Genomic DNA, 24,010 nt, shown 5'->3' on the forward strand with positions numbered 1-24,010 from the left:
GACAGACTATAATACACAAAAGTCAACACATTTAGCTGAGGTCGCTAATTTGTGCAGTTATAAGTGTAGGAACGGGGATAACATTATTTCAGTACGTTATTTACTGTATGAAGCGTCATAAAATCCGTCCAGGGGGCGTAATTTACACTGTTTCGAAATGAATGACTCATCGAGCGCACCTGTTTGACGGACATTGCCGGAAAATCACGAGTGGATTACAAGTTCAAGGACCACAGCCATATTCCAAGATGGCGTCGAATTCTTGCCCCTCTAGCCTGAGGGAATGCAACAGCCTTTAGATCATCACCGGAGAAGTCCACAGCATAGGTATGTATCAGTTATGCTCTTTTTGGATTAAATGTGTCAAAGACTGAAAAACAACTTGATTATGGTTGTGATTATTCTCAAAAGAATGTGTGTGTGTATGTAAACAAGACTGTTCCGCAAGATCCCTGCTGTCAAACTCGGCACGACTTTTACATGTTTCTTTCTCAATAATCCGCCTCCCTCATGGTATGAATAAAGTGCATATACTGAAACTTAAAGTATATCCTTATCTGTTATTCATTCACCTTTTAGTTTTGTTCATACATCCATGTTCAGGTATTGTCATTTTCCTACTCGATCAGTGTTCTCTGATCAGAACAAGCCTAATCGAATATTGCCTTGGTCAGTTTAGTAGGTAAGACTTTAGACATTGACGTAACATAATATTATCAAACTATGTCAGTCATAAATATATCTGCAATCACTTGGAAGAGTGGAGGAGGTTTGCTTATGGATTTTCCACATGATATATCTTTTGGGTGTGCGAAGTACTACAGGTGTAGGCACATGTACATACAAGTTATACAATAAAGGCTACTGCAGACTTTGTCCCACAGGTAAGCATTTGGAAGTCAGAGTTGATGCATGACTGCATACAGGTACATTCTTGTATAATCTCGCTCAACAAGTCTAGCAGTATTTCTTATTACTGGCAGGTATATGCTGCATATTTTATTTGACATAGTTGTGATGATCAAGTGGTAACTAATGATATGAATGTACACAGTGTGTCCTAGCTGTGGCACTTTAAACAAGGCCTCAGTGTGGACTCCAGTTCCGTAGTCCCCAGCAGTTTATGTGTGTCGTACAGAATCATTACAAGGATCAAGTGGGCAGTGTTGGTGACAGGGTAGACTAAGGCTTAGTCTCTGAATATATATAATTTTGATAGTAACAAACAAGCCCATTTATATTGAAAAGGAGCCCTAGGGAGACCAGAGATTCAGAGGAAATCTAGACTTGCTTTATTTAGGGCTTTAGTACTGCAGAGAGGCTTGGCAGTAGGGAAAATATTGTGGTTCAGGGACTGTGAGACAGACTAGTGACAGGGCTGTAAGTTACGATACATCGAACTATCAATATATTGCAATTGTTGAGTCTCCGATAGCAATTAATCGATGGTAGAAATAAAAAAAACTATCGATAGCATGTGTGACTATCGATATTTTAGTAATGGACTTCCGTTGATAAATGCTTATCGCAAAAAACAGGAAGTACCAGATTCATTCACTTAGATTTATAGTGCAGACTTGCAGCTTCATTGAGTTTATTTTTTAACTGTTTACCTGATCTTGGTTCAAGTATCTTGTCAGTTATAAAAAGAGACTGAAACTATTTCAACTTGTTTTTATTTCATATAAACTATACATTCATTTGGGAAATGACTTCAAATGAGACAATTCAAGGAGATGAAACTATTGCAATAGTATTGCAAATAGTTGGTCGCGATAGTCTATCGCAATAGCATGTTGCAATAGACTATCATTATCGCAATAGTTGTTTCCCCACAATAGTCACCCCTATGACCGAGTAACATGTTACTAGGACTGTGTGGGTGATGCTCACAATGTCAGTCACAGGTTTGTGTGAACCAGATATGTTTATCTACAGGCAGCTGTACTACCAACTTGTGAAAAAATTCATTTTTACTGGTATTTAGAGCTTCGTGGGGAGATCTTGTTAATATACTGTAATGCCAGATGTCACATGATATTTGATCATATTTACTAAGGCTGATATGATTCACTCACATATTCACTCAATTGAACCGTATCCCTTCATGGATTCAATTTGTTATTCATGATTACTTGTATCGAATATTCTTGGATGTTTTACGAAGGAGTGTTTTACTTGAATTTGGTATTGTTTATGAAAGAGAGATATGTTAAATAGAATATATACAACCCAGGCAGGTTAATAATCAACACCCTTATATATTAAATTTGACATTGTTTTTTGTTTTTTTGCTATTGTAGTTGAAAAATTGCAAAGGGACACTAAACAGTTAATTTGAAGATCACTCATGAGGGATGGTCTACATGATCCAATTATCAATCTTTGCAGCAGAAGCAATTCCAAGTACCATTAAATACTGTACAGCTGTCACTGTGTGAAATTACATAGTTTTCAGAATAGAAGTATGTAAGATGTATGATGCTTGATGACCTCCAATTATAAAACTAACCATTTTGACCTTTTGGGGATTCAGGTTTGATTGGGTCCCAAGCCAGTACTCTGTTGCCGTGGATTGGGGGTGGGGAGAGAGAAGAAATGGGGTCGAAAGTTCACATGTGGTTATCTGTTGGTCTGTTATCTACCTGTAGACTCTGCCCTGATAACACTGGACTAGCATCTCTAACATCAGTTGTGTATGTGTATCTCAGAGGTCACTATTTGTTTATACTTCCACGGAACAACAATGAACCCAGTATATAATGACCCAGCATGCACTTGTGTATAAAGTATTCATACCATTCTGTGCCCCATATAATGCACTACAACTGAAAAAAATATTGTGCATTCAGCATTATCTGGTCGGACATGCAATGATTGTCCTATCATCTTATATATAGTTTAGTGATACAGGGATGGAAATAACCCATTGCCCGACGTCTGAGTCCAGTGTTTTTCCCAGTCGGGCAAGCAAATTTGTATATCACGCTGTACCAATGTCGAGTTGACTTTCCAATGTTAATTATGTTGTTTATTTAAAAAATCAACAAGAAAATCAGCCGGTATAGAGGCAAAATTATCAGGGCAAGTGATTTTACATGTGCCACTGTACCGGTGTACTCTAGCAATTTTAAAGTTATTTCTACCCCTGTGATAACATGTGAAAAAGATGCTAGTTACAAAAATGAGTCTTAGACATCAAAGCTTCATACCAGCTCCACAACTGGAATTTTCAAAAATAGATCCATGTTTCTGGAAAAAACAGGCCTCTCCACTGAATTCAATGTATATTTTTTGTATTACATTTTGCTGTCTCTGATTGTTCCTATGTCTGATTCAGGGTTTAATAGAGATTCATGTTGACCACAGTTTGTAAACATTTTCTACTTTGCTCAAAGTGCTTTGTTCAGTAATGTTATTCTATCTTACCATGTTTACCTGCGATTTTCAGGGTAATGATCATAGCAGCATGGATAAATAGTGGTAAATAAAACGAACCCATTTCAACAATGATCCATGAACAGTCTTAATGTTATAGGATTTGAACTGTTATTTTTGTGATAGGGACTTACAACACAACCATTAAACATGTCAACACATGTTGCAGGGAAATTGTCAATATATATAACCTTGTTGTTTTGACAACCAGATTTAACATGTGTATATTCCTGTTTTCAAAATAAGGATTTTATTCATACACTTACAGTTTTACTCTGAAATAGTGTTATGATGATGTATAATCACTAGATCATGGCTTTAACATGTACTGCCATGCACTTTGCTTGTACACTTGATGCAAAGCTGTGTGTTGTCTTACAACCTTTTTGGACCGTCACCATGGTCTAGTAGAGAGAGCATCTGTAAGAGGTGTGCATCCTATCCTATCCTGTCTTCTCCATGTTGAACTGTATGGTGGCTCAGTTGGCCAGCAATGTAAACCAGGCATTAGTGAGGACTAGTACAAGCAGGTCTGTGTCAAAAACTCACGTCTAGTATAATTCTGTTGGTCCTTGTAAGCTTACAGTCAGTGCTGACAGACGTTCAGTCATCTGCTGTTCACTCCACTATGCATCTACCCCTCACCACGCATCTAACACACACACACACACACACACACACACACACACACACACACACACACACACACACACACACACACACACACACACACACACACACACACACACACACACCTCCCCTGCATCTCCCCTCACAACGCATCTACCCCTCCCCCCCTCACCCCGCATCTACCCCTCTCCCCGACTGGAGGTGCACACAGTCTGTGTCGAAAGCACTGAAACTACTGGCCTGAACACTGCTCTTGGCATCATTTTCAGTAGTTTTAGTGGTCAGGTGCTCTGACTTGGTTGACACATGTTATCGTATCCCAACTGTGTAGATCGATGCTCAAGCTCTTGATCACTGGTCTGGTCCAGACTCGATTATTTACCGGTACTAACCGCTGCCATATAGCTGGAATATTGCTGAGTGTGGTATTAAACACCAACCAACCAGTAGTTTTAAGAGTGATTGTGTGGACTTTTAGGAGCTATTTTATGTCAACCCTACTTTTGACTCCAAGTTGTTAGGAATTAAATTTGCCAGAGTATGTTTGTATATAAGGAAATCAGATATATACTATTTGTATCATTTCATCTAGCTAGAAATATGTGAGTTTCATAGTTTCACATCCCACATTAAAGATTTTTCCTCCATTGTTATCATGTAAGTCCACGACAAGGATCGTGTTCCAGTCGGGGGTGGGGGGAGTAGATGCGTGGTGGGGTGAACTACAGATGATTGAACGTCTGTCAGACTGTAAGCTTACAAGGGCCAACAGAATTATACTAGACGTGAGTATTGGACTAGTAAACATGGTAATGCTAGTACTGAAATCACTTTTCATTTCACATTTCATACACATGTGACTCATGAAGATGCGGGTTAAAATTGATGTTCAGTAACCCATGCTTGTCGTAAAAGGCGATTAAAAGGATTGGGTGGTCAGACTCGCTGACTTGGTCGAAACATGTCATTGTATCCCAACTGCAATCAATGCTCATGAAGTTGATCACTGGATTGTCTGGTCCAGACTCGATTATTTACAGACCACCATCATAAAGCTGGAATATTGCTGAGTGTGGTGTAAAGCTAAACTTGCTCACTCATACACATGCACCCTTCAGCACAATTTGTTGATCTTGTTCTAGTTAAAATGTTGTATGATGTTTTTGCTGGTGTTACCTTGTCTGTAGTCATAAAGATCCCCAAACAAATATGTCCAATTATACAGCAAACATATGTCTATACAATTTGGTGAGTATGTAATTAAGAATATCTCTTGCACCGTGTTATATTTTTTTAGATGATTTCAGACTTCTTTTTTTTTTGTAAAGATGTATATTTCAGAGACTAGTTGTTAGTCTGATATGTCTGCAGTACGTGTTTTTCATGAATATGTACAAAATTGAGAGTGAAGATCTCTGTGTAACCTTGCTCTAAGGCTGTACTGAAGGTTAAGCCTAACCTATAAGGAGGCTAGTCTAGATTAGCGGACAGTACAAGTACTACAACAAGTCTAAGTCCAGGGATGCCAGTCTGTTATTTATATTTTTTTAGAAATTTTCATTGAAACTGTTAATTATTACCTTAGAGACTTGTGCACATCTAGTCTCAGGGAATGTATCATGTTTTGTTATTAAATTACTGGTGAGAGTACACTGTATTGTCCTCTAAATGTGATAAGTAATTGGTATTGCATTTCAACACTACTACCACTGACCTAACATGTTTCCATAGTGATTTGATCAAGCCGGTTGTTAGTAACACATTTTGTCCATGCATCAATAGCTGTTGGTCAATAGTCATTGATAGAGACTGCGTGATTGTGGACATTGTGTTGGCAGCACATAGACTTTGACATCAATAAACAAGCATTTACAAGCTATCTGTTTGCACGTTTATGTGAAGCGTGATGTGGCAGTTGACCAAGTTTGTGATCTTGTTTATGAAATGTGAGTGGATTTCACCAACTGTGCACGTGAATCAATGACTTTGTTTTCATTTATCATTGACCCTACTAAGTAGGTGAGAGAGATCATGTCTTGTGTGGGTTCATGCAGATATAATACATATCTGATTGGTGCTTGTATATCTGGAAATGTATCCTAGACAACCAACGCTTTGTGTGTAATTCACTGTGTTAGCATCGTTAGATTATTGGATCCTCGTCAGTCAACTGAGAGCTTGGGTGAATTTGATTAACTGAATCAATTCAGTCTTTTGTGTGTCATCCTATAGTATATGCAGGTCTGGGTGGCTCAGTCAGATGTCTAAGGCACCACAATTCATTGTACAGAGTTACATCCCTTGGACACACCAGGAACCTATGAATAAATAGACCATTCATTATATAGCTGGAATACTTTTCAAGGCAGCAGTGAAACAAGCTTACTCCTTCTGTACTTGAATTAAAAACCACTGACCTTCTGAGATTTTAACACTAGGGTTCTGACAAGGCCCCCTTTTCTTCCATGTGTAATTGGAACACTACACCAGACATTACCTGAGGAAACCATGTGTGTAAAGTTGTGTCACTGTTCCAGAAGCGTACAGTATTAGAATAGCTTGACAAGATACAATGCACCATTCCTTTTAGCAGAAACATGAATCCCAAAAGAGTGAAGAATCCTATTAAGATTTGATGAGTGAGTGAGTATGGTTTTACGCCGCTTATTCCAGCAATATCATGGCAGGGGACACCAGAAATGGGTTTCACACATTGTACCCATGTGGGGAATTGAACCCGGGTCTTCGGCGTGACGAGCGAGCGCTTTAACACTAGGCTGCCCCACCGCCCTAAGATTTGATGAAAGTTGACTATGACAGTTCATAATGTTGGGATCAGCATTCTTGTTTGACATAGTGTCCTGAGTGGATTGCAAGTGTCACTCTGCTTCTGGTTTTTTCACCTGTTTATTATCATTTTATTCAGGAAATAATTGAAATGTATGGGCAAGTTAGATTACTCATACTGTAATTATATTTTAGACATATCTGCTTGTTCTGAGAAATTGGTTTCAAGTTTTAGTGACTTTGCAAATTTGATTCCTCAGGAGAAATTGGAAGTAGTTGTGTTATAAAGCTTCATTTCCTAAATGTGTGCGTAATTCATTTTCTAAATGTCTGTGAAGTTTCATTTCCGAAATGTCTGTGGTCAATCTCAACAGAAAATTGATAGCATGCTCTTTTTGTGAGTTATGGCTTGGTTGTTTGGTCTATTTGTCTTAATGCAAGAGCAGCCATCAATATCCCATTAGCTGTATATGGAGGCCAGGTGGTATGTGGGTGTGTAGCTGTATGTAGCAGTGTGGTTAGCATGGTTAGTGATGTATTGTAATTACCTGCTTGCTGGGTGGGAGGGGATGACTGACAGGGAGCCGGCAGGTGCTTGACTGTCTGTACCTTAAGATGTATAGCTGGACACAGTGATGACGTCAGAAGAAGATGTACCATGTATCCCTGGATGGTGATTCACCTGTTTCAGATTCTGTACAGTTCTTAGTCGTACACGAAAACCTTCGGGACCTAGAGGATTTTCTGGTATGAAGCTCCTGAAGAACTTTCCAGTGTTAATATCATGATGTCTGTGCAAAGTACTAGGTAATGTATATAATGCATTATACTGTATATGTGTGAGACTTCATGTCGAAATGAGCATTTCAACCTAACCATGATTTCTAGGGCTTTAGAATAGATAGTGGTATTTATGATAATATGTTTCAGAAACTTGTGTTACTTACTATTCATGTGTGGTGAGTTACTTTATTAAGATACAAACACTATGTATCATGTTAATAGGAATTCTTGTACAAAAATTCTAGTGAATTTAGGATGGCTTGATTGTATCCTTAATAGGTATTTAAGTTTTGATCAGGTATATGAAAGAATAATTTTGATATCTAGGTAATGGATATCTGAAATATTATGTGGTGCTTGCATTTCAGTAATTCCATGTCAGATGTGCTTTTTAATGTGAAAGACTTGTAGCATTGTTGAGAGTTCACTAGCAGCTGACATTTTGAAATGCATTGTCTACTTGGAAAACACATTGATTAACCCAAACGGCCAAGAGCGGTTTGATTGTGCAGTCACCTCATGGGTTTTATTGTAGTTTGATATAAACAGGACAAAGCAATTTGATGGTCCCAGTGATTGCTAGAGTGAAACTGGATGATTTGATTCCCAGGCCTGTAATACCGTTTCCTTGTTTGAATGAATGGTTTAGGTTGTGCTGATAGTTTCCCATCAGATGGCATTGTGTGTCACCTCAAGCAGGTTGCTAGTTGCCCATAGACAGACATTTACACCCAGAAATGCAGTTATATAAAAATGTGTATTTAGAAAATGGAAAAAACCAGTCCAAATAGAACCCTGAAGCCTAGATCTGATGCATTCTACACTTCAGTTAGACTCCTTGTTAATTTATTGTCTAAGTTCAGAGCGACTTAGTGTTCTTGATAGCAATTGTTACTGAAGAAACTGTGATGTATTTGCATTTATTACATGTTCAGTTATTATATATGACCGGATGTTAATCATGACTATGGATGTATCTGAAGTATTAAGGGTGTTATGTTACTTCTGGTCATGTTAATGAAAGTGTGTGAGAAGTATCCAATATTCTCAGTCTTAGACTGTGTTCCAGGTAGTAGCATTCATTAATGGTGCTGCTTGGACTGTTATAGTATTTGAATCTAGACCATCTAATTCTTCAGTGGTTAACAGTTGGGTTGTGATAGGACTTTTGTGTTAAATTTCTGACTCTGATGTAGGAAATCCAGTTTTGCAGCCAATAGTCTGCAATGTCAGAAGCTAGAGTGTTGTAAACTTCAGCAGTATTCTTTATTAAGCTTTAGCTGATACCAGCTATCCATGTCCAACACCATCATGCTAGTGGCCACTAGTCCAGGTGACTGGACCAGACAATCCAGTGATTGACATCATGAGCATTGATTGATCTACAAAATACCGGTAGGTGTACAATTACTTTCATCAACGAAGATGCTCTTTGACTGACAAGTGTTGGCCACCCTGTTTGCACACTGTCCTAAAAACGCATCCTCTGATACAGAGTTTAGTGGTGGTCTTCACCTCATCAGTTTAACGTATCGGATGTTACTGTAGCCATTTAGCTGTTACGTACGTCTGGCTGGTCAGTGTGATCTCAGGAACATTAGGAGGAGTTGTGGAGCAAGGGAAGTGCCTGCTTTGATGTCAGTGATTGACTCAGTGCTTGTCTGTGTGCTTCCTGGCCACCGGGAACTCTCCAGGATAACCTGGAACTTGGGAGTTTGATGATGGAAACTTCAAACATAGAGGTCTCCCTCTGGGAACAAGAGGTTCCTACACTCATCATTTTTTGCAAGATAAACATCTTTTGACCTTAGCGGTGATGGTAAGGGGTAAAAATTGAAGTTAAACTTCAGTCTTTGATTATTGATGTGTGAGGCAAAATGTTTGATGAGCTGCATTCATGCAGAGGCTATGTCAGGAAGACGAGATTGCACATGCTCCTATATTCTCTTTCAACGGCACTTTATTCTCTGCTGTTTGGGTTTTATTACTGGGGGCATGATGGTTTACAGTGTTAATGATGCATGTAACTGGGTCCTTGTTTTGTGCCATTTGTAAGCAGGGTTTCACCAGACACTAAATATTACATTGTGCACACATGGAATTAAGACTGGACACAAATAATGCCCACTGCAAGTCCTATTAAATGTAAAATAGCATGGATGTAGGGATTGTTAAAGTGATTCATGTATTGGAAATAAAATCTAGTTTGGAATGCTTGTATCATTTTGCTATTAGGCTCGTTCGACCAAAATGTTGAATCCTGCACATGACAATTAAGATTGGGATTCAAATAACATCCACTGCATGTTTCACTGAACATGAACGAGTATGGATGTTAGAATCTGAAACATCACAGCATGTATATTGGATATTTCTGTTCTGATTGGAAATAAGGCTGACAATTCATATGAGACTTTGCCTGTAAATTTAATGGAAACCAAAAACTTCCTATCAAGAAGAATCATGGGACATATCACAGAGTGTATGTTATATTTGCTTCCATTTGCTGCTGGGTCAGTCTACATTCTACACCAAGGGCACCCTACTCTAATACCCAGGACTATCTTAAACTGCATTAACTACCCCTCCACCCCCCTTCACGATATTTAAATCTTGGTAGTTGCTTGGTAATTTACTAGATAAAACTTGTATGACAGAATACCCAGACATATATTAATGATGAAAGTCAACAGGTGCTTGTCATGACTCTATACATCATGGTATAGGATAGATCAATGTGCCTGTAGATTAATGTATGAGGTGAGGTGAGGTGAAATTGGATTTAACGAGGTGCTTGAGAATATTTCGCTCATATAATGACCTGCATGCGTGTGTGTGTGTATGAGCGGCTGCTTGTACTAGCCCAGACTTAAGCTGGTTTTATAGTGCTAGCCCACTTAGATACCATGCAGAAGTGAAGCATGAATACCCCACTCAGACACATTATGCTGACTCTGAGCCGACCAGTCCTTGTTGTACCCATTAATGCCGAGTGCCAGGCAGGGACCAACAAGTACCATATTTTCACGTCTTTTGGTACGGCGCGGTCGGGGATCGAACCCGCGACCTTCCGCTCTCCGGGCGGACGCTCTAACCTCTACACCACGCAGGCGGTCGATTAATGTATGAAACTCCTCAAGGAGGCCCCAGCGTATCGATACTTGTGTTGGATTTCTGTCTGTTACTGCATGACATCACAGTCATGACCGTTTGTGACAATCAGTTTTCCTGGTCGCCTCCCCTATTGTTTCATGGACATTTACGACAATAAAACTCTATGGTTACAGTTCAAGTCGCTAATGTTTATATTTCATTCTGACTATGAACATATTGTTTAACTTTTGAAGTGTTACAGATAAAACTTCTGTGAAAGTCACTGAGTGATCAACTTTTTTGTTAAATGTATCTAAACAATTTGTATGCAGGGAAACAATTCCCAACTTAACATTTTGTACCAAACTCAGAGACCTATAGCAGGTACCCAGGGAGTAAATTCAGATTTGTCTCAGACCTAGACTTGCACAAGTCTCTAAGGTAAAAATTGATAGTTTACATGATAATTTCTAAAAACTTAATTAACAACAGATTTGGGGTTCGCTTATCTAGACTTGCCTCTTTGAGGGATAGAATTACTATACATCCATGGGCTCAGCATTTAGTACAGCCTTGGAGCAAGGCTATCCCAGACCTAACCACAGTGTATGCAGTACTCAGTACTACCAGGTCAGTAGACTGCATCGAGAAACTCTATTCAGGATGAATAATTTACTGTAACGTTAATGGAATTCAATGAAGAATGGTAATTTACTTGTGCACATTATTCACTGTTTATGTCTATTCAAATTATGAACTTTTGACATGGCAAAGAAATGTTCTATAAATTTGGGATATGTGCAGCCATTTTGATCACCAACTGATGCAGGGTGAAGATGTGTTGAATACTGGCACATGAGGATGTGGCGAATAATAATGTACATAGATTAGTAAGTAAAACACAAAGAAGAAATCCCCATGGATAGTGTCTGACCCCTCTGTTGAAAGGTTGAGTGACTGTGTGGTGGTCCTGTAGTTCGGTAGTCCATCTACATGCTTGATAGTGACCCCCGGAGAGAGAAACACAGTGGTTGGCGTGGTGACCAGGGATTGACGTTAACACAGCAGGATGCACTGGCTGGAAACGGGACTCAAATTTTGAGTGTTGATATTATGGCAGTTTTTATATCTTTGTGTCTGGTCATTGTGAATTTCTGAAACAGAAACCTGACGAACAACGGGAGAGAATGTGGAAGGTATTTCCTTTCTTATTGTACTGCTCTTGAATAGCTCAGTATGCTTGAGAATCATCCTCTATAAAGACTTAGTTATGTTCAGATAGATATAATTATGGGAGTTGTCCTTTAAAGTTCAGTGTAGCTTGATAATGTTGGCATTACTAAATGACAACAACCTTTACCAGTTTACACACTCGATAGGTTTCATGATTCTGCCCATTAGGCAGAAGCCTTTGATCTTGATCTAACCAATTTTGATTGTAAGTTTTTCTGCTGTAAATCTTAAGTGGTAGCCTGTTATGGGGTGGCTAAAATCACTGAGATCCCTTAAATTTTGTAAAGAATGTGAAAATAGTATTGACTGTGTTCACAGTACAGTATAGACCTGTGGATGCAACTCCCCAGAACATATTCCACCACACCAATCTTCTGTCTTGAAGGTGTACTCACTTAGCTTCAGTTCCCAGTCTGATGTATATCCTTGACTAGCTGGAGGAAAGCAATTTCTGTCTGTAATTGACTACTGTGATTATAGGCAAGTGGAGACTTTTTATCAATGTTTAGAGGGGAGGGATCCTTAGCTGGCTGATTGCAGCTGATTGTCCAGGTTGACAGGCATTGTTGTGGTGGGGAGAAGGAGGGAGGCGGAATAGTGTAACTGACATATCCTAATGTCAACTTAATGAGGATGTTGATCATATCTGACAGGCAAATGTGCTTCCACAAGGGAAGGTACAGCTCCAGGATGTATATAGAATAGTCCTGTTGCCTGGGAAATGTTACCACATTCTCAATACAGTAAGTCTTAACACAGATGTATGTAGGCTTGTACGGAACTTATATTGATTTACTTGATACCATGGACTATTCTATTCCAGATGCTAACGTCTCAAATCTGTTCCTGATGTATGATTGGATGTATGAGTATCTAGGTATAGATATCTAGCCAGGTGCTGGAGACAGGAGGAATTACACTGGACGGACCTTTAGTCCCTTAAATAAACTGATCTTATGTACAAATATAACTGTATACATAAATATTATCCGAATGGTGCCCATAACAATGCTTAATTTAAGGATACCTTGAGCTGAGGCAGTTAGAGTTGCCAAATGATTCCACACTTGAGTTGGAGTCCCTATTTGATTTTACTTATTAAGTCTTAAAGAATCAAACTAGACTATGTTGGCTTGGGCTTGTTGATTTAGACAACTTTAGACCTAGTTGATGTAAATGTCACAGTAGCTGGTTGAGGTAGGCATCACAGGAGCTGGCTAATGTATGCATCACAGGAGCTGGTTGATGCAGGCATCACAGGAGCTGGTTGATGCAGGCATCACAGGAGCTGGTTGATGCAGGCATCACAGGAGCTGGTTGATGTAGGCATCACAGGAGCTGGTTGATGTATGCATCACAGGAGCTGGTTGATGTAGGCATCACAGGAGCTGGTGGTTGATGCAGGCATCACAGGAGCTGGTTGATGATGTCACAGGCATCACAGGAGCTGGTTGGTAGGCATGATGCATCACAGGAGCTGGTTGATGTAGGCATCACAGGAGCTGGTGGTTGATGCAGGCATCACAGGAGCTGGTTGATGCAGGCATCACAGGAGCTGGTTGATGAAGGCATCACAGGAGCTGGTTGATGTAGGCATCACAGGAGCTGGTTGATGTAGGCTTCACAGGAACTGGTTGATGTAGGCATCACAGGAGCTGGTTGATGTAGGCATCACAGGAGCTGGTGGTTGATGTAGGTGTCACAGGAGCTGGTTGATGCAGGTGTCACAGGAGCTGGTTGATGCAGGCGTCACAGGAGCTGGTTGATGTAGTCTTCACAGGAGCTGGTGGTTGAGGTAGGCATCACAGGAGCTGGTGGTTGAGGTAGGCATCACAGGAGCTGGTTGATGTAGTCTTCACAGGAGCTGGTTGATGTAGGCATCACAGGAGCTGGTTGATGTAGGTTTCACAAGAGCTGGTTGAGGTAGGCATCACAGGAGCTGGTTGATGTAGGTTTCACAAGAGCTGGTTGATGCAGGCATCACAGGAACTGGTTGATGAAGTCTTCACAGGAGCTGGTGGTTGAGGTAGGCATCACAGGAGCTGGTTGATGTAGGCATCACAGGAGCTGGTTGATGTAGGCATCACAGGAGCTGGTTGATGTAGGCATCACAGGAGCTGGTTGAGGTAGGCATCACAGGAGCTGGTTGATGTAGGCTTCACAGGAGCTGGTTGAGGTAGGCATCACAGGAGCTGGTTGAGCTGGTTGATGTAGTCTTCACAGGAGCTGGTTGATGTAGGCATCACAGGAGCTGGTTGATGTAGGTTTCACAAGAGCTGGTTGAGGTAGGCATCACAGGAGCTGGTTGAGGTAGGCATCACAGGAGCTGGTTGATGTAGTCTTCACAGGAGCTGGTTGATGTAGGCATCACAGGAGCTGGTTGATGTAGGTTTCACAAGAGCTTGTTGAGGTAGGCATCAAACATCAGAGCAATCGCTACCCGCCAGGTCACACCAGAAGTATATGACCACCGAATCCTCAGTAGTCATTTCCTGCATCATGCATAGGCAGCCTGACCAGCCATTCTGTCCAACAAATCACCACAAGGCCAGCACACTATGTTCTCATGGTCTTCACAATCAAGACACTTTGTTCAACGGAATGCATGTCGCACATCTAGTTTGCAGTGGTGAGCAGTTAAATTCAACTTCAGTGCTCACAGAGAAACACCATTCAGTTAGAAAACAGAACCTCATCTATTATGTCAGTCTCATCACCAACTTACTTCAAAATTTCACTCTAATATCATAAATGTCCTCTTGCTACAATTATAGAACCTTGAAGTTTGAACTAATTTGTTGTAAACCAAATTAGAAATATGTGGAATGTAGGAAGCATTATTAAATAATGATATTGGTATCGAAATGATGGAGTATAGTGATCTTTATGCATGGAGTCACAGCCTAAAGCCTGTTGCAGCCACTTAAGCCTGGGTAGGTTTACAAGCCAACCCCGATCATTTCTTCCCTCTTCTGCTAGTTTTCTTGCTTTGATGTTTGATGTCTCCAGCCTCATCTGATAGCTTTAATGATGCTGGGTCTGTCCTGCAACACAAACACAAACGGACAAGTGTATTCAGTTGTATGCAGTGGGCGTGTTTCAGCTGCAGCCAGGGGTACATTGTCCTCTTACTTCCACTGACAACTGTGCATAAAGGATTATTTTGGTGATGAGTTTCTCAATCCCATAAACACTTGTTTAAGTGACAGGCCACGTATGTTCCTGCTTGATCATACAGACAGTGTATTTCCAGTTTGGCCGATGTTGAGACTGAGACTATTTTCCCGAAATTGAGGTACTCTGTCATACAATTCTAAAACATCATATGTATTATGAACAATATTGTTAGTTAAAGCGTTGACTGAGGTCAGTTTATGCGATCCAACCATCATGTGTTCGCAGGGTTTCTGTAATGGAGTGGTGGTTCAATGCTTCAGTACTGAGGGAGCAGGGGCTTTATAATGCTTGGTGTATTGATCTGAAGGAACTTAGTGCTGAATAGATTTGTATGGAGATTTGTGTGACTGACCATATTCTGTTGACAGACACCTTATTCCTGAGAACAATACTGTGTACTCCAAACCCAAACCAGGTCTTTGGAAGGACAAATCACCCTGTTCAGATTAAATATTTATTTGAGAGAAGAGGCAGCAATATGGCGAAAAAACACTTACTGTGAGAGCAAAATTAGCAGTATATTATCGCTAGGTCTTGTAGAAGAATGATTTGATCCTCACCAACTAAACAGAACTAGTCTTTGATCATGTTTACAATATCGCAGGTTCTCTATTTACCTCTTTGTAGATGTGGTAGATGTTCTGTAAAATCACAAATAAGAAATACTGAAATAAATTCCTGCTCTGACTGGCAACTACATTAATAAGCTAATGCTGTGTACCATCATCAGTTGTTGTTGTGTCCTACTCCACTGCCTCAATCCACGTGACTATAGATGTTAGGGATGTAATTATTCACTGATGGGACCAACACAGTGGGAGATGCTTCAGATCACATTATTTAATTGAGTGCAATGTTAAAATACATCTGAATTCAACATGTTAAAGCGAATAAACAGGTTTTTTTATTCTATTGTTAACAGTTCAGAAGCCTGACAATGGCTCTATGTTTATGGCTCTCTTTTTTAACTATTACTTGTAGTCTCAACAATAAACTTTATAACACACTTTCATGATAGTCATCCTGCTGAGCTATTTTAGATACTTAACATATTTTAGCTTGTTATTGTAATGGATCACGGTGCTAATTATGACATGAGAGTACATGGCAGAGGTATTGATGGCAACACTAGGCCAGTGTAAAAATCTCTGAGTACATTGTCACATAGTCTGTCGTACAGACCCTGAAGTAAATATATCCTAAAAAGCCCACGCAAATCTAGAAAATGTGGCAAGTCTAGATTTCCTCAGCTTCAGGGTCTCTGGAAATGAAGAAAGTCTCAGGGCTCCTTTTCATTATATTTTTTTTTTTTTACTATGAACTTTTTTACAGTAAAATATGTTCATTTCAGAGACTAGTTTTTAGTCTAATTATCACAGATTTTCCAGAAAATGAGTCAGGTATTTGTATATGATATCTTCCAAAGAAGCAACACAGCACTTATGACGCATTGATCCGAATCTGAATTCCATTAAACTGAGCTCTGGGTGGAGGTGGTTGAGTGAGGTGTGGGAGTACAATCTCATGATTAATTTAAGCTGGCCTATGAGGCAAAGTTCACAGGCATAGAATTCGCAAGGGACTTTGTAGCATTACACTTAGAAAGTGTCTGTGGCCGCAATCATGGATAATGGTCAGTGTTATGTTATGAATGGGGAGATAATTGCTCTAAGCTGTCTGTTCCTGTGTGATACAGGAAGTGATCATTGGACCATGTAATATCTGACCGCTCTGCTGCTTTCGGCCCTGGTTATGGACTCCCACAGTGATGTTGCTGGGTGTCCACTATTGTCCATCATGCCCCATGGGAAGGTGTATCCATACACCAGAGGCTGTGATTTATCATGGCTTCATTCGAACATTTGTTTAATGTGAAGGTAATGTTCTTGGAATTAATTTGCATACCAAAACCTTGAATAGATTGTATTTATAAGCAAGATTAATTGGGATCATCTTGTTGGATTTTCATCAAATGCATAGATTCATTGTTAAAAATCAAATCATGAATATGCATGAGGGAGACTAACATGCTTAATAAGATTCTATCTGTTTAGGCCAGGATACCATATTTGCCATAGTGATGCCGTAAGCGTTTGCTATTGTGTTCATGCAGAAAGCATTTACATTAAAGTTTTACTGGATATCCCAAACATATGGGAATGTGAAATGTAGTGACACATTATTAACTATAAGATATCATATGGATTAGTTTGGTCATCTTTCACAACTAGTCTGAATAATTGGTCCTCAGCAACCGATACTTCTTTTTAGACAACTTATGAGATCGGATGGCCAGGCTTGCTGGCTTGATTGATACAATAGTGTTATGCCAGTGGCATTGATCCATGATCATGATGTCTGTCAGGTGATAGTCTGGATAAGACTAAACTATTTAGTCTGCCATCACCAGTGATTTTATTGAAGGGTGCTGAGTACAGGGTTCAACAAGACACAAAAGACACAAACTGAATATTTAAGTCTGCTGCAGAACAATTTGGTTCATGATGTTATGACAGTAGCTGTGCTAATGAAAATGAATGTTCAGTATTGTAAAAAATAAATGAATATTTTGGGCACAATTTAAATCACCAGAAAATAGTTTATAGTGACAATTTCATTTGAATGTTTAGATGAACATTTTCTCTAGGGGGATTTAAAACAACAGGAAATACAGAAATAACCTAGTATTTCAATTCCAGTTTTATATTGAGTTAGTGAAACACTTGCTGGGCCCTAGCTGATATGATACCATATAAGGAAGCTATAGACAAGGCATTCCTGCCTTCTTACTATTAATCGTGACAGATAGAGCCAGTTATCAGCTGCTGATAGATGGTTTCACTTTTCCCCTCAGTCATCACTTGTGTGATGTAGAGATAAAGTGACAATGACGGAGAGCGGAATGACTGGGACTGTTTGTAATTCATCCATCATATTAATATGTACGGTTGTGTAACTGCATGTGTAGCGTAGTATAGATGTCATAATCAACATTCAGTATTAGGAGATAGTTTAACATTAAGGCTGAAAATATCTGGACGTGATAATCTTGATGTTAAAAGATTAAATTAAGGGGGCATGTAGATTTGAAAATTGTAGGAGAATTATTCTCAAGGACTCAGTTGATCGATGCTCATTTTGTTGATCACTGAGGGTCTGATCCAGACTCAATTATTTACAGACCGCCACCATATGGCTGGAATATTGCTGAGTGGCATTAAACACTAACCAATGGACAACAACAATTAACTGAACCTTATTATTCAAGAACACAGTATTCAATACAAGTTGTTATCCATAAATCAAGCCAATTTTGTCTTCTGTCAGTATGGGTATGCCTGAAACGTATGGTAGTGGATTCAAGTTTCAGTACACACCAGTAATATTTCTAGGTTTATCAGTGCCATTCCCATGCTTCTGTATTTCACCTGAGTGTTGAATACCTGAGTCTGTATCACTTCGTGCTTCCCTTCCACATTAAGCTTACACCCCATGGTATGTGTGGACTACACTTCAAAGTGTTGTTCAATCAAACACAATCACTTGTAAATCTGTCAACTTCTAAGAAATGCTTGCAAAACAAAGGCATGTAGCATGTGTAGAGGCCATAATATCTAACATGATGAAGTAAAACATTTTTATCTGAAAATACTTATTTACTATATACTATATACTTACCAGGTAAATCTTATTTTCTACACTATATAAACAGGTATATTCACATTGTTTTGTTTACTTAGAGTTTATCAAAAAGCTATTATGAAATAAAACAAGACATTTCAGATAAAAATGTTTTACACAGTCATAAAGAAGTGGTCCTTTTTCACGCTATCCTCACGCTGTCCTCGTGCTATCTTCATGCTATCTTCACAGTGTACTGCACCTACTACTACACATACTATCTTGACTCTGCAGTGGTAAAGGTACCTCTATTACACTGGAGTAAGGTAGCCTGTAATCGGTATTTAGTCCATGCTAAGCATGGAAGCTATGTTGAGGCTTCTGTCAGGGGCTTACCTAGGGGTTTACCCATTGTTATGTCACACAACCCATCCTAGCTACACCCACTAAGGTCAAGGCCAGCTGTGGGCATTGATGAGTGGCGGTGGGAGTGCAGGGAGGGCTAAGCGCTGACTGTAAGGTGAAGGTCAGGCTAGGAGAACACAAGCCAGTGAAGCATGGAGTCACTGGCTGTGGATTGTTTGTAGGAAGGAGGCGTGTTAGGGCCTGACATTAACGCAACACGTGAAACTCTACCTATTGTACTGAGGAATGTGTAGAGGAAGCCAGGTTCAGCTGATTGACAGAACTATCCCATGGGAGTGAGATTGTCAGAGGTTTATGTGGGATGAAGGAATAACAGTGTTATCATTGGAGGCATACCGACCGATACCATGGATACCAGAGGATTACTATAAGAGAACTCACTGTAGTTCCATTATGATGGACTAGGTAGTGTTTTTTGAGTGATTTGAGCCAAATTAACCTTTCATAAAGACCTCGGTCAGATTATCTGTATTTATACACTGTTGGATTATGGATTCCTGTTGTTTGTTCTCTCAATACATCAGATGCAGGAATCAAAAGAATAAAGGGACTTAAATCTGCAAGCATCTTCCAGATGCTGCATATTGTAAATGTTATGTACAGATAATGAAACTGTACTTTTGAAAGACAACAGTTCCCCAAAGTGATCGTAGTGCTGAGACTGTTGAAGTCTGTATTAAAGATTGATCATCAAAGTACTAAGATAGCTTTGAGCAGTCCAGGGCCTAGATTTTCGAAGCTCTCTTAGAGCTAAGATAGTCGTAAATTAATGTTAATATATGGCACTTACGACTATCTTAGCACTAAGTAAGCTTCGAAAATCTGGGCCCTGGTTGGTGTAGGATCTGTATGTTGAGCATTTCTGATTAGCTAGGGGCTCTAGTCACAGATTCCTATCAACACAAATGACCTTCCACTTATGCATGATTTGATTGCCTGGAAAATATTCTGTTACTTGTGACACAGTGACTTCCACCATAGTACATCATGTGACCCATAAGCCCTGACATCAGTCTGAATCAGGGTTGTTTTATTGAATTGTTCATTCTCTGTAACATGTCTATTTATCACATAATTATCACATATTTATCATATTTATTCTCTTCAGCAGGAGATGCTCTTGGATATTATGTACAATATCTACTGGCTGAGAGTACCAGTACACTAGATGTTCTTGGATAATACACGCATCTAATTGGCTAACTGTTTCATCACATCTGGCATGGTAAGATATTCATCATTATCACATACTTATTGCAAGTGGAAAAAATACCATACTAACATTTGAAATGGTCCCTTACAGTTAGCATGTTTATTCCAATTGGTCAGAGACCACCATGTGGGTCATCTCAACATCTCTCCTTCGCTGTATCTGGGAATACACCAGACTGATCACACGTTTGCTGTTTGCTTCGTTTCATCTCAGCACCTTATGTTAACTCAATTACGCTGTGATATACAAATCTGATTCACACTTTCTTCTAAGTTTACCAACAAATTACTCAACTCCCACCCTTCTTTTGACTTGATAAACAAACCCCTTAATAGTTTAAAGCTAAGAGGTTTTGACATAGCCCCCCCCCAAACTGACACCAGGGATTGAGGGCAACCTGCATCCTTCGACCAACTTCCTGCCCAGCTAAGCACAACATAAATGTCATCTAAATGTTGATCTCAACTTCATACACTCACACTTGGAAACTAAATATTGATGGGAAGGTTGGGTTGTTTGTTTAAACAGACAAGACAACAAAAAAACACAGGTGAAAGACAAAGATTGCTCTGTTTCTTGCCAAGAGAGATTGTGTTTAGTTTGTGTGGTGCTTGGATCTTTTAGACATGAGAGGGGAATATTCTGATCGGATATCGTATGTATCTATCTTTGTCAAATGAAAATATTGCATCTGTCCTGTTAACCATATTTATCCTATTTGTTGGTGAAGTTGATAAATTTCTGAGGTTAAGAGATTTAAAAGTTTGGAAATATATACTAATTTGTGTATCATACACCATTTGTAATATTGTTAGCTTATACCAAGTAATATATTAGTCAGCCTGTTGATCATTTTAGTCTGCTATTCTGCCCGTCTAGTTATTCATTCTTTCATTTATATTTTATTTACCATTATTTGTGTCACTGTGAACCTTGATCTTAAAATATTTTCTTATTGCCACCATTTGAGTTAATTGGCATGATTAGTGCATTTATGATTGGGACATGATCTCTGCCAGATATTTCATTTTCTAAACATTTCCATCCCTCTTCACTCATGTGAGATCTTATATATATTGTACCTTTCACTGTTGGCTAACTACCAGTGTGTGCTACGGTGTGGAATTGACTGGTTGACCAGTTACATCATCATGATAATGATAATAATATGTATTGTTGGATGTGTGGTCTAATGGGTTGTGATTTGAACAACACGATCATGATCTTGCCATTCATCCTTTATGTTATGTAGTGTAAGACTTGGTGATGTGTATTGGCCCGACTTTCTTATTGAAATTTATTGCAGTAATGATTCACTTATTGTGGTATATATTACAATATATTGCATGCATTCTTTCATCTGTAATTTGTAATGAACCTGAATAAATAACAACTTATTCCCCACAATGTTTACAACTTTGTCAAGGTCCGCCATTTTGTTAGAATACTTGTGTAACAGGTGTTACATACAGGAAACTGGTAGTGAATAGTTCGGCTTCTTTTATTACCAGAAACAGTTGCTTATTTGTGTAGCATCCTTTCGATAAACTTTGCCAACAAAATGAAAATGTGCATGATTTAGAGAAAAAAGAAATATACTGGAAGATACCATGGTGTATAGAGATACATATTCATTAATATTTGTTCTGGTTGTATCCTGGGGCATTACTGTGCACCTCTAGTCGGCCCACTGAAGGGTAATGTGTCAGTGTATTCATACAGCCCCACAGTGTTGATGGAGGCTTCTGTCAAGTGCCATTGTTTCCTGTTGAATCGCTTGTCACAAGATCAGGACCAGACAGGCCATTAAGTACGGATGTCCTTGTATGTCACAACATCTACATCTTGACTAACTTATGTCAATGCTATGTGAACATTTATTTAAACTATAGATGCAGCTGACTGCCTTGTTTACAGCCATTAAGATTGACAATGGGGAGGTGGAAAATTTAAATTTGATTTAAACATATATGTTTCCAATGAAAGAAACCAGATTGGTAAACAAGCGTGAGCTTATATGAATACCGCTCCGGGATACAATGGAAGGAAGAGTAAACATGTCATGATGAATGTACAATGTGAATGATGTATAAATGTTGCAAAAACAAGAAATAACGCCAATCATTGTTAAACAGTAAATGTCATAAAAACAAATTATTTTGGATCAAATCTGCCTGTTAAATTTATAAACGAGTGCACTGAAATTAAAATTAAAATTTAAGCTTTTATGGATGAAAATGATAAAATTCAGGTCTACATAGTTCACTTTTATATATATATATATAATGTCAGTGTCATCCCTGGCATTAGGGGCGGTGGGGTAGGCTAGTGGGTAAAGCATTAGCTCGTCATGCCAAAGATCCAGGTTCGATTCCCCATATGGGTGCAATGTGTGTCCCCTGCCGAGATATTGCTGGAATATTGCTAAAAGCAGCATAAAACTAAACTCATCCCTAGCATTAGAACCTGCTGTTTGAGATTGGTCATCATTCAAATATTGCTGCATGTGTTATGAGAACTGCATTATACATCATTGAAGTACTTCCATGCATAATGAATTTAATGGCCCTATTAATATATATAAGATCATTTCATTACCACATACAGCACCAGTGTTTTTAGACTCAGTCAGCATGCTTAGTGATATAAACAGCAAGAATGGTGCCATAATGCTTGGGAGATCTGTTCTCATGACAAGCTTGTGTTTACAGTTTAGATAATGTACCCCAGTGACATGATTCATGCTTTCAACCACTGTTTACTGTAGTCCAGAGTCACACATTCACTCGTCATGCTGACGACCCAGGTTCGATTCCCTACATGGGTAAAATGTGTGAAGCCGATTTCTGGTGTCCCCCGCCATGATATTGCTGGAATATTGCTAAAAGCGGTGTCAAACCAAACTCACTCACTCACTCCAGAGTCACACATGTACATGGCACTGTGATATAACTACAATATTGCTGACTGCAGCTTAACTCAACACCCACACACTCAAGGGGAAGTGGTGATGTTATTTGTCCTTTAAACTTCTTATTCTCGTATCTGTCAAGGTAGCCATGCAACATTAAAATGATGATATGTACACAGAGGTTGCAGTTACTGGCAGAAAGTTAAGATTATATGTAGGTAAATTAGGTGAATGAAACATACAGGCCATTGCTGTGACTGCTGATCAGGCCTCCATCAAATGGGCTGTATCATGTCATTGGTGGGCAGGAGAGGGAATGTTTTAATGAAACCTTATAAGAGAAGGAGGCAGAGAACAGCATTTGTATTGTGTTCCACAGGTTTGTTCGATATCACAGTGAGATATGGGACAATGGATCTTTCATATGAATATGTTGAAGGTGAACAATAAGTGTACGTGTTTTACTTTATTTGGTCGGATGTTTGGACCCTTACGTTAATAATTTCCTTGAACAGACTACAATTTTGTCTACAATGTCCAAGATTAAATGTACAAGTGATAATCTATACATTACACTCTCTGAGCATATGTTAGTTCAACACATTGAAGAAACACTGTATTAAAGAAGAAGCATGATAATCCTTGTCCCATATACTATTTTTGAATTCTGCATACTGTGTGAATATGTTTGTCATGGG

General features: G+C 39.2%; 1 protein-coding gene across 1 annotated transcript in view; it reads left to right on the forward strand.

Annotated features, from left to right (window-relative positions):
• Nucleotides 1-236: 236 nt before the first annotated feature.
• LOC124291285 (phosphatidylinositol 4-kinase beta-like) overlaps nt 237-24,010 on the forward strand; it is a 58,578-nt gene continuing 34,804 nt past the window's right edge. The window contains 2 exon segments of the mRNA XM_046728258.1: nt 237-327; nt 20,297-20,413. The gene's annotated coding sequence lies outside the window, so the exon portion shown is untranslated.

This window comes from Haliotis rubra, unplaced genomic scaffold (genome assembly GCF_003918875.1).
Source record: "Haliotis rubra isolate DU_JTF1 unplaced genomic scaffold, ASM391887v1 Scf49, whole genome shotgun sequence".
NCBI lineage: Eukaryota > Metazoa > Mollusca > Gastropoda > Lepetellida > Haliotidae > Haliotis > Haliotis rubra.